Here is a 16,097-nt window from a genome sequence, read left to right as displayed (position 1 = left end):
GGCCCTACAATGTGGTTTTGGGAAATTTTTACGGACCCGGATAACTTGTAGGAACCTTTTACCCGATTTTGTAAATGTTTTGTACGGTTTTTTATTTTTTCTATGCTATCTCTATTGGATTTCAAAAAAAGTTTTCTTTTGGTTTATTTATTTAACTTAACCCTTTTGTGTTCTTTTTGGTTTTTTAAATGCTTGTTATTATTCTTACAAATACATGATGAACAATTTTTTAATACAAGTAAAAGATTTTTGTATAACCGTCGAATATTTTTTTTAAATTATGTTGGACATTTATTGAACATAAGTTCAATATTTGCCAAATGGACGTTAATTTTTTAAATGCATGATAAACATTATTAAAACACACTTTGTACATTTCCGAAAAATATCATAAACATATTATTTAACATCATTTTTTATAAATGTCAGGATTCTTTTTCAATGGTACAATTTTTTTTACAAAATTATACGAACAATTTTTTTACATTTCATGAAAATTTGAAAAATATTGGAATAAGTTATTACATTTTATCATTTTTTAAATGTCATTAACATATTTCTTAAAATCTCATTAATATTTTGGAATGCTACAATTTTAAACACAAATTAGGTGTACATTTTTTACATATTAATTAATATTATATAACTACCATGGACTTATTTTTAAATGTGTAAACATTTTTAAATGTGAGAAACATTTTTTAATAATTGTATGTACTTATTTGATCAAAATTTAACATTTCACAAACATTATTTAACTAGTTAAACTGTACGTGCAATGCACGTTAATTTGAAAGTATATTAAATGCATGCAGATATTAAGTAGGATATTATTTGCGTGTTATTAAGTGATTAGCACTATATTTAGCATGAAATTAACTGCACGTTAAACATGTTGAGTGCTCGACATTGAAGGAGTCTAGGTCGTTGGATTGACATGATTTGATGGCCGAGATTAATTAAATCTGCCCTTTTGGGTCTTTTTATATTGGTATAGATATAGACATAGATATAGATATAGATATAGATGCAGTAGTGTTGCCTGACACCTCTCGCTCATGTTCCTCCCGGACAGTGTTGTGTGCTCGTTCCCGTATCCAGTCCAAGCCCGTGGTTACCCGGCCGGAGGCGCAAGCTGCATGCCGTGCGAAACAGTGGGTGGCGCAGGACATATCGAACCGGTCTGACTGCGGGTCGTTAAGGCCAACTCCGCCGCGCGACCCTATCCTGTCCGTCCCCGTCTGTTTGGGATAAAACAGACAAACCAGACGGCCCAGCGCGCGGGCGCAAACGGACTTTTATCCGTTTTGTGTCCGCTTTCGACCCATCCCTGGTCCAACTTTGCGCCGGTTTTGGGGTGAAACGGACAGAGCGCGGACGGGCGGAACGCGCGCGCTTGTCCTCCCCTGGCCCGCCTGTTGGTGGCACAAAGCAAAACCCCCCGCCCACCCATTTGGTGCCATTCCCACCAAACCCTCGCACGTCTCTCTCGCCACCCCTCTCCCTCCCCCGTCCATGGCCGACGCCGACCGAATTCCGGCGGCCTGGCCGTCGACCCGCCCGGAAAGGTGAAAAAGAAGGCGGCCAAGGCACCAAGGAAGCCACGGTCGGAGTGCACGCCGGAGGAGATCGCCAAGTTGGACGCCGAATCAGCGAAGAGGAGGGAACGGAGAGCGGTCGTCAAGGTCAATGCCGCCGCGGCCAAGTTCGCCGCCCAGCGCGATGCGATGGAGGCCGCGCGGCACAAGGCCACGGTCGACAAGAAGGAGGACATCGTCAACAAAGCGCACACCCTCCTCATGCTTGGCATGGATCGTCCCGCCGGTTTCCCTGCAGCGGCCGTCGGCCCGGCGAGCACAGGCTCGTCGGTCGCCCAGCCTCAGCACTGCCTGTCGCCGACGTCGCGGACCACGCCCATGTTGCCCGGCTTTCCTCCACCAAGGCACGACGGCCAGACCCGTTTCTCGGGGTCGCCGGACGTCGGCTTGTTCGCGCCGTCCATACCGCGCCCCGCGGCCGTCATCGACCTCAACGTCACGCTTGGGTCCAGCAGCGGCGGCCGCCGTCCGTCGAGATGCAAAGCAAGCAAGCACGGGCACCATGCCGGCCCCTGCGTCTTGTTTGACGGAATGCCAACACCAACGCCATCGGTTGACGACCCCTTCTACAACCAGTACATGGAGGACGTGATCTTCGAGGGTGGGAATGGTCGTGCCTACGACCCCGAGGAGACCCAAAGTCAGGATGGCCGCGCCCAGTACGTCCCCGATGAAGAGGCCGACGATCGTGCTAACTACGACCATGGTGACTCGTGGCATGAAGATGATGACATCTATGTCGAAGGTGATGGTGATGAAGAAGGCAATGACGTTGATATTAGTGGCGAGCCATGTTCATCGATGAGCTCACCCAAAGAGCGGAAGCACAAAAGAAGAGGAAGAGCATTCACACGGGTTCATATACACAAGATGAGGACAAGTTGATTTGCCAAGCTTGGATGGAGATTAGCCAAGATCCGAGGACCGACGCACAACAAAAGGGCATTGTTTTTTGGACGAGAGTCCACAAAACATTCCATGAAAGGAAGATGTTTGAGCCCTACCAAATTACAAGCAACCGTGGCATCGGCTCGATTCAAAAGAGGTGGTTGTTCATCCAACAAGAGTGCAACAAGTATTGCGCCGCATTTGAGAGCGTTGAAGCACGACCCGTGAGTGGTCTCGGCGTTGGGAACATGGTATGCTCTCCTCTTCCTAGTCCTTTCCTTGCTATGGCCATGAGATTTCGGCCTTGTATATGTTTGCATGTTCACTTGTTGTTGATCATGTCGTGTAGGCATTTCAATCTTTGGAGGCATTCAAGGCCCGGCACAATGGCAAGCCATTCACTCTTACGCATTGTTTGACAATCATCAATAATTGCCCTAAGTTCAAGGACCAATACCGTGAACTTCAAAGGAAGAGAGGATTGAAGACGGCCAAGTTCTCCAGAGGTGGAGATGGCGAGGCGTTGAAGAGGCCGAGGGGCAAGACCAACTCCAAGGTTGACGACATACGTGATGCCTCATCCATGGCATTGCATGACACTTTGCATGGCATGATGTCTCAAAAGAATGTGAGGGACGTGAAGAAGCGGCAAAGCAAGGATGAGCAAATGAAGCAATACCTAGACCTTTAAAGGAAAAAGCTTGAGATGGAGGAGGTGGCCAAGAGGAGGAAGATCGACATGGAGGAGGCGGCCCGACAAAGGCAGCTAGACATGGAGGAGGCGGCCCGGCAAAGGCAGCTCGACATCGAGGCCGACAACGTCAAGGCCAGGCAGAGGCAGCTCGACATAGAGGCCACCAATGCCGCCACCAAAGCGAAGGAGGTGGCCCTTGCGATCATGAGCGTGGACTTGTACGAAGATGAGCGAGAAGACGAGGGCCTGGTTCGAGGCCAGGCAGAAGGAGATGCTCGACGCCGAAGGCCTGAACTAGGTCGTCCGATTGGCCGTGGCCGTTGTCGGAGTAATGGGCCACGAGTAGCCTAACTCGAGTCCAGAACCTTTCAAGACATCGGGGCCGGCTGCGCCCCTCAAGACGTCAAGATAGAGCGCCGCCTTCTGGTGGCCGGCTGGCCAAACGGCCGACTGTCAAAAGACGGCCATGCTCAGGAAGGCGACTCCAAGACGGGCCGACTCCTAGCAGGCGGCCTCCAGAGAGGTCGGCTCCAAGCAGTCGGCCCATGGCGCCCTCAAGGTCTGCGCACCCATTAAGAAGACGAGACAGGGTGAGGCTACAGTATAGCCCATCACCCCCATATCCAGGGCCGGGCATGACCACAGTGCTCCGTACAGGCGGAGATCTCCGCCCGACGCGGCACTGTTGCCACTCCACCCCTGACGTCACCCCTGTCAGGCGGAGCCCTGCTCCCACGACCGCCTGTCGGTACGGCCTGAAGACGGCGGGCCCTACCAGGAGGCGAGAGTCCGGAAGACGGCGGAAGCCTCACCAGTCGGACCTGAGGGAGGTCGGCTCCTAGCAGTCGGCCCGTTCCTTCCTCGGGGCCCCACGCGCCATCAACCAGATAAGACGCGGTGTGGCTACAGTGATCTCCCACCAAGCGGCGGGACTGTAGCCACGCCCCCCTGACCAAGCCTGCGTCATTAGCATCACATCTACAGTAATCAGCAGCCGGCAAGACCCGCGAGCGGCGGGAGCGGCCTGTCGGCGCCGTACCAGACCAGTCGGCGGGGCCCATCAGGCGGCGGGCCCCAGCAGCCGGCGGAGAAGCTGGCGACCGGAGACACTGACAGCCGGGTCCTACACCCGTCCGGATTACCATTGTACCCCTGGGGGGTAGGCCTATATAAACACCCCAGGGCACCCATGCAAAGGGTTCCAACCTGTTAGAATTAGACTCACACCTAGGGGGAGAGGAGAGCAAGCTCTGCCTTCTTCTACCTCTAGCATACAGCTCGAGGAGCACCTTTGTACACACTAGTGCCTTAGTGATCATGCGGAGACCCCGTAGAGTAGGACTAGGGGTGTTATCTCCTAGGAGAGCCCCGAACCTGGGTAAAATGCGCCGGCGTTCGTGTCTACGCCTCATTCCGCTTCCAGGCACCGGCGACGTTCTACTTGCTCCCACCATGATAAGCCATCCATTGGCATATGTCGCACCCAACCCCCGACATTTGGCGCCCACCCTGGGGTGAGGTGCATCGTCTCCCGGAGACCTGTTCTGGACGGGAACCCTGTTCCTTCCTGGCGAGCGCAGCCAGCCCGGCACGCCCGATGGCATCTGCGCCGACGCGCTGCACGTCGCGGAGGTCGCCTGCGCGGCGAGCTGCCTCGCTGATCTTGTTGGCCAGATTCGCCTCTCCGACGAGCCCGCGTCTGATGCGGGCATCGACGGCCCTGAGAGCCGCCTCGTGAGCCTCCTCGATCAGCTCCACGTATCCAGCGAGCCTGCTGCTGACTTGGAGTCGGTTGGCTCCACCGACCCGATGTTGGTCGACTCCGACACGGCGTCGCTTGACGCGTTCTCCACCAACGTGGTGGTCTACGACGAGCCGCTTCCTTGTGCGGACAGCGGCGGCAGCACCGTCACGGAGGTGCTCGTCATCAGCCACGGCGAGCACTCTGGCGGAGGTGGCCAGGATCCGTTGCAGGCGGCGATGTAAGACCTGACTGCGCCCATCCCGAAAGACGCCGATGCTGAGACGCCGGAAGCACGCCGTGTCCAGCTCGTCGAGAGCGCCAACCGGCTGGCCAGCATGAGACGCCTTTCGGAGGCCTACCAGCGTGAGATGGACCGTGCCGTCGGCAGCACGCCGGCTCCCGGCGGGCCTAGCCGCATTGGCCAGATCCGGCAGCGTGGTGCGACCATCGCCAGCATGTTCGGGACCGATCTTCCCGTCTACGCCACGCCTGCGGAGAACATACGGGCTGCCCAGGCGGCAGCAGGCGAGCTAGACAAGCTCGAGGGCGACGAGCGTCGCCACATGACGGAGCAAGTCCAGCAGCTCCTCGACGTGGCTGCTGAGCAGTAGGAGGCCGGGTGCCGCACTGAAGCGCCCAACCGGCGAAACGACGACCCGCCTCCTCGCCGAGACCAAGGCGCGACGTCCCGGACGCCGACTGGTGGCGTCCGCGATAGAAGAGACAAGAAGCCGGCTGCTAGCCGCAGCCGGACTCACATCACCATCGAGCCGACCAAGACGGCCGCCCAAGAGCAGTGCGGCGGCAAAACGACTGTCCGTCTCCTCCCCCCCGCAGGGAGAGGCGTATTTCCCCGCCGCCTATTGATCACCCGTCACTCGGCGACCGCCTTGGCCGCCGGGAAGGAATCGGAGAAAACGATGCCCGCCACCGGATCGATTGCCTCAATCGATCCCTGGCGCTAGAAGAAGAAGATGAGCTGGGTCCGCCTTGCTTCGGCCCCCGCAACCGAGACGAGCCTTTCCCCAGAGGGTTCACGCTCCCCAGAGATACGCCCAAGTATACCAGCTCCGTTAAGCCGGAGGACTGGCTGATCGACTACTCAACAGCCGTCAGCATCGCCAACGGCAACAAGCGTGTTGCCGTGAAGTACTTTCTGCTCATGCTCCAGGGCACAACCCGGACGTGGCTGAACAGCCTGAAGCCCCGCAGCATCAACAGCTGGGTTGACTTCACCGAAGCATTCATCTGCAACTTCACCAGCACGTACAAGCGGCCGCCCAAGCCTCGCCAGCTCTCCTTATGCGTCTAAGGCCCCAACGAGTCGACCCGTGACTACCTCACGCGCTGGGCCGAGCTGCGCAACTCTTGCGAGGGCGTGCACGAGGTGCAGGCCATCGAGTACTTCATTGCCAGGTGCCGAGAGGGCACCCTCCTCAAGCACAAGCTCCTCTGCAACGAGCCGGCGACCCTCGACGAACTGCTGATCATAGCAGACAAGTACGCCACGGCCGACTCCTCCATGAAGACGGAGATCCAAGTTAACGTGTCGGGCAAAGTGGCCCCTCAAGCTCCTCGGACCCCGGCTGGTGAAGTCAGCCGGCGACAGCAACCGAACGACAACAAGCGCAAGGCTCTGCAGTCGGCTTCCACGAGCCGGCAGGTGGCAACAGTCGAAGATCAGCAGCCGGAAGGGTAGCCTCCCCCCAAACGCCAGAAGGGCGGCAAGCCCAATTGGATACCCGCCTTCTCGTACGAGCAGACTCTCGATGCACCCTGCAAGTTCCACAGCGGCGCGAAGCCGTCCAATCACACCACTCGGGAGTGCCACTGGCTCACCAGGATCGCCAAGGGTGACGGACTCCAGCCTCCTTCGCTTGCCGGCCCGCCGCCTCCTCCTCCTCAGCAGCCGGCGGTCCGACCAGTCGGTGCGATACAAGATGAATACCCTGAGGAGCATGGAGCTTATGTCGTGTTCACCAGTGTGGCCGACGACAGGCGCAGCAGACGGCAGCAGCAACAAGAAGTAAATGCAGTAGCATCAGAGACTCCCGAATTCATGCATTGGTCTGAGAAGCCCGTCAGCTGGAGCAGAGCCGACCACCCGGAGGTGATGCCCAATCCCGGCTCTTATGCTCTGGTGTTGGATGCCACCTTTGCCACGGAGAGGCGAGCTGCTCGCTTCTCCCGAGTTCTAATAGATGGCGGCAGCAGCATCAACATCCTGTACAAGGATACTATGGAGAAGTTAGGGATCAAACAAAGGCAGCTTCAGCCCAGTCGGACAGTATTCCATGGCATAGTTCCTGGCCTTTCCTGCTCACCAATCGGCAAGACCCAAATAGATGTCCTCTTCGGAGACAAAAATCACTTTCGCCGAGAGCCAGTGTGGTTTGAAGTGCTGGACCTTGAGAGCCCCTATCATGCGCTGCTTGGCCGGCCGGCTCTGGCCAAGTTCATGGCGGTCCCCCACTATGCTTATCTCAAAATGAAGATGCCGAGCTCCAAGGGAATCCTGACCATAGCAGGGGACTACAAGAAGTCGTCCGCCTGTGCAGCTGACAGCAGCCGGCTAGCCGAGTCCCTCGTGATTGCAGCAGTGAAGCGGCTCCTTGAGCGGGTTGTAGCTATGGCAGGCAAGCAGCCGGAAATGTCACCCAACCCCAAGGAGTCGGAAGCCGAGGGCTCGTTCAAGCCGGCCAAAGAAACAAAGAAGATACCCTTGGACCCGGAGCACCCGGAGAGGCACGCTGTCATAGGTGCAAACCTTCACAGCAAATAGGAAGGCGAGCTCGTCGATTTCCTCCGTGAGAATCGGGACATCTTTGCATGGTCTCCCAAGGACATGCCGGGTGTTCCGACGGATTTCGCCGAGCACAAACTACATGTCCGACCTGATGCCAAGCCAGTCAGGCAGCCCTTGCGCCGCCTGTCAGAAGAGAAGAGAAGAGTTGTTGGAGAAGGCATAGCCCGGCTTCTAGCAGCCGGCTTCATCATGGAAGTGTTCTTTCCCGAGTGGTTAGCCAACCCGGTCCTTGTGCTAAAAAAGAATAAGAAGTGGCGCATGTGTATCAATTATACCAGCCTCAACAAAGCATGCCCCAAAGATCCCTTCGCCTTGCCGAGAATCGACCAAGTGATAGACTCCACAGCCGGATGCGAGCTGTTGAGCTTTTTGGATACATACTCAGGGTATCATCAGATCAAGCTAAACCCGGCCGATAGGCTGAAGACCGCCTTCATCACGCTATTCAGATCCTTCTGTTACCTGACCATGACGTTCGGCTTGAGAAATGCCGGCGCCACGTTTCAGCGTTGCATGCAGAAGTGCCTCCTCAAGCAACTCGGCAGAAACGCCCACGTCTATGTGGACGATGTGGTGGTGAAGACGAAAAAGCATGGAACGCTGCTAGAAGACCTCAAGGAGACCTTTGAGAACTTGCGCCGATTTCAGATCAAGCTCAACCCAGAGAAATGCGTCTTTGGAGTACCAGCCGGCCAGCTTCTTGGCTTTCTGGTCTCAGAGCGCGGCATAGAGTGCAACCCTGTGAAGATCAAGGCCATCGAGAGGATGGAAGTACCCACCCGACTGCTGGACGTGCAAAAATTCACCGGCTGCTTGGCATCCATTAGCCGTTTCATTAGTCGGCTGGGCGAGAAGGCTCTTCCCCTGTACCAGCTCATGAAGAAGACCACTTTTTTCGAGTGGAACGACAAGGCGGATGAAGCTTTTCTCCAGCTAAAGAAGATGTTGACCACTCCGCCTGTCCTGGCGGCTCCGACTCCCAAGGAGCCCATGCTCTACATCGCCGCCACCAGCCGGGTGGGCAGCACAGTCATAGTGGTGGAACGCAAAGAAGAAGGCAAGGCACTGCCAGTTCAGAGGCCGGTGTATTACCTGAGTGAAGTACTATCCGCCTCCAAGCAAAACTACCCCCATTACCAGAAGATGTGCTATGGCGTGCACTTTGCCGCCAAGAAATTGAAGCCATATTTTCAAGAGCACCCAATCACTGTGGTCTGCACAGCTCCACTTGGCGAGATCATTGGAAGCTGAGATGCCTCAGGCCGAGTGGCCAAATGGGCCATAGATTTGGCCCCCTACACCATCTACTACCAGCCTCGCACCGCCATGAAGTCACAAGCACTGGCCGACTTCCTCGTCGACTGGGCCGAGACCCAATACCTGCCGCCAGCGCCAGACTCCACCCATTGGCGGATGCACTTTGATGGTTCCAAGATGCGCACCGGATTGGGAGCCGGCATCGTCCTCATCTCTCCCAAAGGCGACAAGCTCAGATATGTGCTGCAAATCCACTTTGCCGCCTGCAACAACGTTGCCGAGTACGAAGCACTCATTCACGGGCTCCGGCTTGCTAAGGAACTCGGCATTCGCCGGATCCTGTGCTATGGTGATTCCGACTTGGTGGTCCAGCAGTCGTTGGGCGACTGGGATGCCAAGGATGCAAACATGGCGAGCTACCGCTTCCTCGTACAGCAGCTCAGTGGATACTTCGAGGGGTGCGAGTTCCTTCATGTGCCAAGAAATGACAATGAGCAAGCTGATGCCTTGGCACGGATCGGCTCCACCCGGCAGGCAATACCAGCCGGCGTCGCCCTGCAACGCCTCCTCAAGCCGTCTGTCAAGCCGTCACCAGAATCAGACTCCATCTTCGTGTCGGCTCCTCCTGAAGCAGTTGGATCCGACTTGAGGACCCCAGCAGCCGGCGCGGGGACTTCGACAGGCGGCTCGGGGACTGCAGCAGTTGCACCCGGCCCGTGGACTTCAGAACCCGGCTCGGGGACTGCAGCAGTCGGCCCGGGGATTTCGTCGACTCAGCAAGCGGCAGCCGACTCCAACCCGCCGCCTCCCGGCCCAACTGCCCTCGTGCAAGTAGCAGTCCTAGCAGTCGAAGAAATTGCAGCACCTTCATGGGCCCAGCCCATCCTCAACTTTCTGGTGAACAAAGAGCTGCCGACTGATGAGATCTCGGCCCGGCAAGTGCAACGCCGGGCAGCAGCGTACACCATCATCAACAGAGAACTTGTGAGGCGCAGTGTCACTGGTGTCTACCAGCGCTGTGTATAGCCAGAGCAAGGCCAAACAATCCTCAAAGATATCCATCAAGGCGAGTGTGGTCACCATGCGGCTTCAAGAGCACTCGTGGCCAAAGCTTTCCGCCACGGTTTTTTCTGGCCGACTGCTCTAGAAGACGCCAAAGACTTGGTCCAGAAATGCAAAGGGTGTCAGAAGTTTCGCTCCAAGCCACATCAGCCGGCTTCTGTACTCAAGACCATCCCCATTGCCTGGCCCTTCGCTATTTGGGGGCTGGATATGGTGGGACCATTCAAGACAACACGCGGCAGCATGACTCATCTGCTTGTCGCGGTGGAAAAGTTCACCAAATGGATAGAAGCAAAGCCAATTAAAAAATTGAATGGTCCGACTGCTGTGACTTTCATCTCCGACATCACCATCCGGTATGGCATACCACACAGCATCATCACCGACAATGGCACAAACTTTGCCAAAGGCGCCTTGGCCCGTTTCTGCGCGACGCAGGGCATCCGACTGGACGTAGCGTCCGTTGCCCATCCGCAGTCAAACGGCCAAGTGGAGCGGGCAAACGGCCTCATTTTGTCCGGCATCAAGCCCCGACTGGTCGAGCCTCTGGAGCGTTCGGCCGGCTCTTGGCTCGATGAGCTGCCGGCCGTCCTCTGGAGCCTGCGCACAACTCCGAACAAGTCAACCGGCTTTACGCCTTTCTTCCTCGTCTACGGTGCCGAGGCTGTCATCCCGACAGACATAGAATTCGACTCCCCTCGAGTCACCATGTACACCGAAGAGGAGGCAGAAGAAGCACGACAAGACGGCGTCGATCTGCTCGAAGAGGGCCGGCTGTTGGCACTCAGCCGGTCCACCATCTACCAGCAGAGCCTGTGCCGATACTACAACCAAAAGGTCAAGCCAAGATCCTTCCAAGAGGGAGACCTTGTGCTCCGGCTGATCCAGCGAACAGCCGGCCAGCACAAGCTCTCGGCACCTTGGGAAGGCCCCTTCATCATCAGCAAGGTGTTGGGCAACGACTCCTACTACCTCATCGACGCTCAGAAGCCTCGAGCACGCAAAAGAGATGACTCCGGCAAGGAGATGGAGCGACCATGGAATGCAAACCTCCTTCGAAGGTTTTACAGTTGATGCAGTATGTACCACGCCAACTTTTGTATTAAGTACGAAGACTTCGGGTCCCCCGAGAAGAGCTCAGGGACTGCCCTCTTTATCTATATGATAAGTATTATGCCTATCAGCGTGTTATTTCATTTAGTCCGCCTAGCACCGGGTTCGACTAGTCGACCCGGGGACTCGCCGCCTTGTGCTATGTAATGCTTCATGCAGTCGGACAACTAATGTGTTGGCACTTAAGCCTTCTCCTGCCAGAAGCCGCAGCTCGCAGAGCGACTGTTCGGCGGGCAGGAGTCAAGGTAGAAAAGGTGTCCGCATGAAAAATGGCCAAGGACCCAAAGCATACACATAGTTCAAGCCGGTTTCCTGTTCGCCGACTGGCTGCCGAGCAGCCAGCCAGCCGGCTTCTACTTAACTTGCTAGAAGACTCTAATCGGCTAAGTACTTGCCTTCCCGAAAGTGGCTAAGTACTTGACCCAGCCACAGTCCGCAGAGCGGCTGTTCGGCTGGCAAGACGGCAACTGAGGGAAGGCGGCAAAGGAAAAAGGCCAAAGAGCAGAAAGCAAGGAAAGATGGAACCCGGCAAAATATTTACATATCAAAAGGCCATTGGCCAACATTCAATAGAAGTTTGAAATACACCCCGCAGGTGGAATTGTGCGAAGTTAACAAAGTTTGTCGAGACTGATGAGCAGGTAAAAACAAAAGGTAAATTGGCAGCCTAGGAAGCAGAAGACGGGTTCGGCGGAACGGTGGAGTCGGTGGTGCCGGTTGGTGGAGCGGCCGGCTGGTCGGTCTCCGCTTGGTTGCCTTCAGCAGCAGCCGGCTCGCTCGGGCGTGGCTCATTGCTGGAGGCGCGGTCGAGCTAAGGCTGGCCGTCCGCTCCGACCTCTGGCGCCTCCTCTTCACCTTCCTCCTCCTCCTCGTCCTATCCCTCGTCGCTGGAGTCGATCACCTCGGCCGAGTCCTTGCCATCCTCCGGGTTCAGCCCGAACCACTCTGGTGGCGCCTCGGCACCGTTCTCGGCCAGCTCCGGGATGAAGATGCTGGTGTTGGTGTACTCGGCGATTACCGCCGCCCGCTTGACAAGATCACCCTCCACCGCCACCAGCTCCTCCTGGGCCTCCTGTCGAAACGTGGTCAACTGGGCTAGATTTAGCCCAGGGTACCACGCCTTGACGAATTCCAAGGCCCGGCGTGCCCCGGCCCGGGCCGAGGAACCCTTCCAAGCCTCAAGGCGGTCGGCCGCCACCTCCAGCCAGTCGGCAGTCCGGCTGGGTGTACGTGGAGCCGGCATGTCTGGCCACAGGGCGGCGATCGCCTGGGCGCCAACGCGCTGAAGACGGCGCAACATCCGATGAGCCGGCCAAAGACGGGCCTCGATGCTGAGGAGCTATTCGCTGAGGGTCCGGGGGGCGTCGGCAGCAATCTGTGCGCCTTCCGCCCTCCGCTCTTCACGATCAGCCTCGATGGCTTGATTGGCGGCGTTAGAGTGGCCGGGGAAGAAGTCTGCCCAAACAGAAAGCAAAAGAGCCGAAGTTAGAAACAAGAAGCCGGCTTGGTCAGAAGCCGGCGGCTCAAAAAAAAGAGCAAAGAGAGAAGCTCACCGTCGACCATGTCCTCAATCTCGCCGAAGCCGGCAGTCAGCAGTGCCTCCTTGTCGGTCCAGGCAGAGCGCTCGGTCTCAAACTCGGCAAGGAGACCGGCATCCTTGTCCTCCGCCTCCTTCTGGGTCTTCTTGAGAAGCTCCGCCTGCTCCGCCAGTTGCGTGACTAGCCAGTCATGCTCCTCGGCCAGCTTGTTGCAGTCCGCCTCCTTGGCACGCAGCGCGGTGTTGGCTTCGCCCAACTGCTGCTGTAGGGCGGCATTGGCCTCTGCAAAAGTAGAAAAAAAAAGGACATCAACAATCAACAAAGAGAGATATAGTTGCCAGGAAGATCTGGCCCGACTGCTCAGCAGTCGGCCCGAATCTCGGGGACTACAGCCCGCGGGTGCGCCGGCGCGCCCCCGCAGAGAAAAAAGTTATCAAATATCAGCAGAGAAGAAGAACAGTTGCCGGGAAGATCCGGCCCGACTGCTCAGCAGTCGGCCCAAATCTCGAGGACTAAAGCCCGCGGGTGCGCCAGCGCACCCCCGCAGAGAAAGAAAAAGACTTACTCCGGCTCTCCGTCAAGTCGACGGTCCGTTGATCCAACTCCTGGACTTTGGAGTTGAAGGCGGCTGCACGGAGGTTGTGATAATCCTGCAGCAAAGATATCAGCCAATATTAGTACTCGAAGCTTGCGAGTTAAAGTTCCGAGCCGCCTGCTCAGCAGACGGCCCGAAACTCGGTGACTACACCTAGTGGGTGCGCTGGCGCGCCCCCACGGAGCAATACAAGAATTAAAAACAATGAAGCAAGAAGCATATCCGAACGGCTGCTCGCGACTCCAGGAACGCATTGTTGCAGCGCTTGAGTGCGTCGGCTTCAGCGCGGAGCTTGGCCTGGACGTCCAGGATCGCCTGATTCAAAGGGCCGGTCCCGCCTCCCCGCACCCAGTCAGCGGGCGCGGCGCTAGTCGCCTCGGCATCCGGGATCGAGGAGCTCGCGGCTGCGGCCTCCAGCGGGCGTGGCGCCGAAGCCGCCTTTGCGAGCCGGCGGCGTGAGGGTGTGCGGACCTCGGGAGTCGGGCCCATCACCATCTCGTCTCCGGCTGGTGGCCCTGGCGAATCAGCCGGTTGCTTGTCTCGTGCCTCCTCAGAAGGTGGTGGCGGGGGCACGATTACGTCCGACATGACGACATCGCCGCGGTCCCTCTCCATGACCGGGTGCTCGTCGCCGGCCCCCCCGGCCGGCACCACGAACCCTGGCGGTGGCGGCGCGGAGCTCAAGGGGATGACGAATAGCGCCGACTAGCGGCGCGCGGCCTCTTCGGCCCGTTCCTTCGCCGCGGTAGCGGCCTTGGCCTCCGCCAGCTTCTTCAAGGCGGCGGCTTCCGCCCTGTCTACCTCTGCCTTCTCCAGGCGGGCGGCTTCCTGCTCCTCGCGCGCCTCCCGCGCGTTTAGCTCCGTTGCCTCCCGGAGGTCGGCGGCCGGATCGATTCGCCGGGTGGTGGTGGAGGTCTCCGCCGACCCGACGATGGAGGCGGCGGCCGACTTCTCGAGAGAGAGCGAAGCCCTGAATCAAGAAAATAAAGCAAAGGATGTTCAGAAAAGATCGGCAAGAAAGAAGAGCACAAGGAAAAGATACTTACGCCGACACCATAGGAGGCGCCTTTGGGAGCTTCTGGTACTTGGCCGCCTTCGCTGCGGCCTCCTTCCGCCTGGTCGCGGCAGTCGGATTCTTGGCGGCGCGCTGCCGAACAAGACGGTGCCTTGTTTACGCTTGCGCGTGCTGCCTCGAGCAGTCGGCTCGACGGAGGGGCCCGTGTCCGCCCTGCCGGCGCCCCGCGCAGGGCGCGGATCGTCTTCCTCCTCCTCATCATCGGGCTAGGTCTCGATGCCACCTTCTTCAGAGCCACCTGCTTCGTAGACGCCGCCTGTCGCGGTGTCCTCCAAGGCGGCTGCCCCCAAGTCGGGGTCGTCCACGTCGCTCAGCGCCCGGTCCGGCTCGTAGTCACCACCCGCCCCTACGATGGCGGCCGTCGCGTCCGACATGTAGATCTGTTTCAAACAATGAGAGGCCGGCTGATCAAGACCAAGATCAAGATTAAGGCAAGGATCAAAAAGAAAGAATTGGAAAACTTACCGCGGGCGGCGGGTCGGCGCGGGAATATGGCCGCTTGCCGAAGCTCCAAGACCCCTCCAGCTTGAAGCCGGAGATCTCGTTCACCAAGTTTGCGACCTCGGCAGCCGGCATCTCCTTGGTGCTCAGCCGGCACGGGTCGTGATGCCCGCTCATCCGGTTGATCAGGTGCGGCCGGCCTTGGAGCGGGAGAACCCGGCGCGCGACGAAGACAACCAACAAGCCGGTCACCTTGAGGCCTTCGGTGTTGGTCAGCTCCCGGAGTCGTTGGATGGCGGCGGCGCCGTCTGCTAACACCGGCTTCGGTTTGTAGCCCCAGCTGGTCCGAGGCTCGGCCGGCGGGCCGGCTACATAAGCCGGCAGGTTGATGAAGTCGGCGGCCGGGTCCACGTTCTCCACGTAGAAGTAAGATTGCTGCCACATCTTGACCGACTGTGGCAGCTTGATGGTGGGGAAGGCGTTCTTCGGCGACGGCCGGCGAACCGCGATGAAGGCACCACACTGGGCAGCCACCTCCCAGACAAAGGTGCCCAGCTTGGTGTAGAAGAAAGCTCCCCACAGCTCGATGGTGGGAAGGATGTCGAGATAGCCTTCGCACAGCGTGACGAAGGCGGTTAGGAGCATCACGGTGTTGGGCGTGAGGTGATGAGGCTGGAGGTGATAAAATTCAAGAAACGAGCGGAGAAAGCCGCTCGCCGGCAGGCCAAAGCCGCGGATGAAGTGCGAGCGGAAGACGACCCGCTCGCCCTCCCCCGGCGCCGGCGAGATCTCTCCCTCCCGCGGCACGCGCGCCTTCATGTGACCCGCACCGGGAAGGCGGCGCGTCTCGCGGAGGAAGGTGATGTGGTCTTCGTGGACGTTCGATCCATCCCAGTCTCCTCCCCGCTCGCGCGCCATGGAGAGCTCGACGGAGGAAATGGCGCGGCGGGGGAGATGAGAATGGAGCGGGGCAAAGAGGGCTCGGGGCGGACGAGCTTGACGGAGACGAGCTGCGGCAGCGCTCCGGCGTGGCTCGGGGGCGCTGCGGCGAGAGGAAAAAGAAGGAGGCAAGAACGGGGTGGATGGGTGCGCGTGCTCCGCCGCTCCCTCTCTCCCCCCACTTATAGCCTGCGGGCTATGAAGCCGAGGGGGCGGGCGTGGGATTGTGGGATTAACTGTGCCCACGACCCCACGTTCCCACCTTTACCGCGCGAGTTACTGCGCGCAGTAACTCCGTATGGAAACTCAACCGCTCGCCTCGGCCGCAGCGGATCCGCTGGCGTGCC

This window comes from Aegilops tauschii, chromosome 1 (genome assembly GCF_002575655.3).
Source record: "Aegilops tauschii subsp. strangulata cultivar AL8/78 chromosome 1, Aet v6.0, whole genome shotgun sequence".
Classification (NCBI taxonomy): domain Eukaryota; kingdom Viridiplantae; phylum Streptophyta; class Magnoliopsida; order Poales; family Poaceae; genus Aegilops; species Aegilops tauschii.
This window is presented reverse-complemented; position numbering follows the sequence as displayed.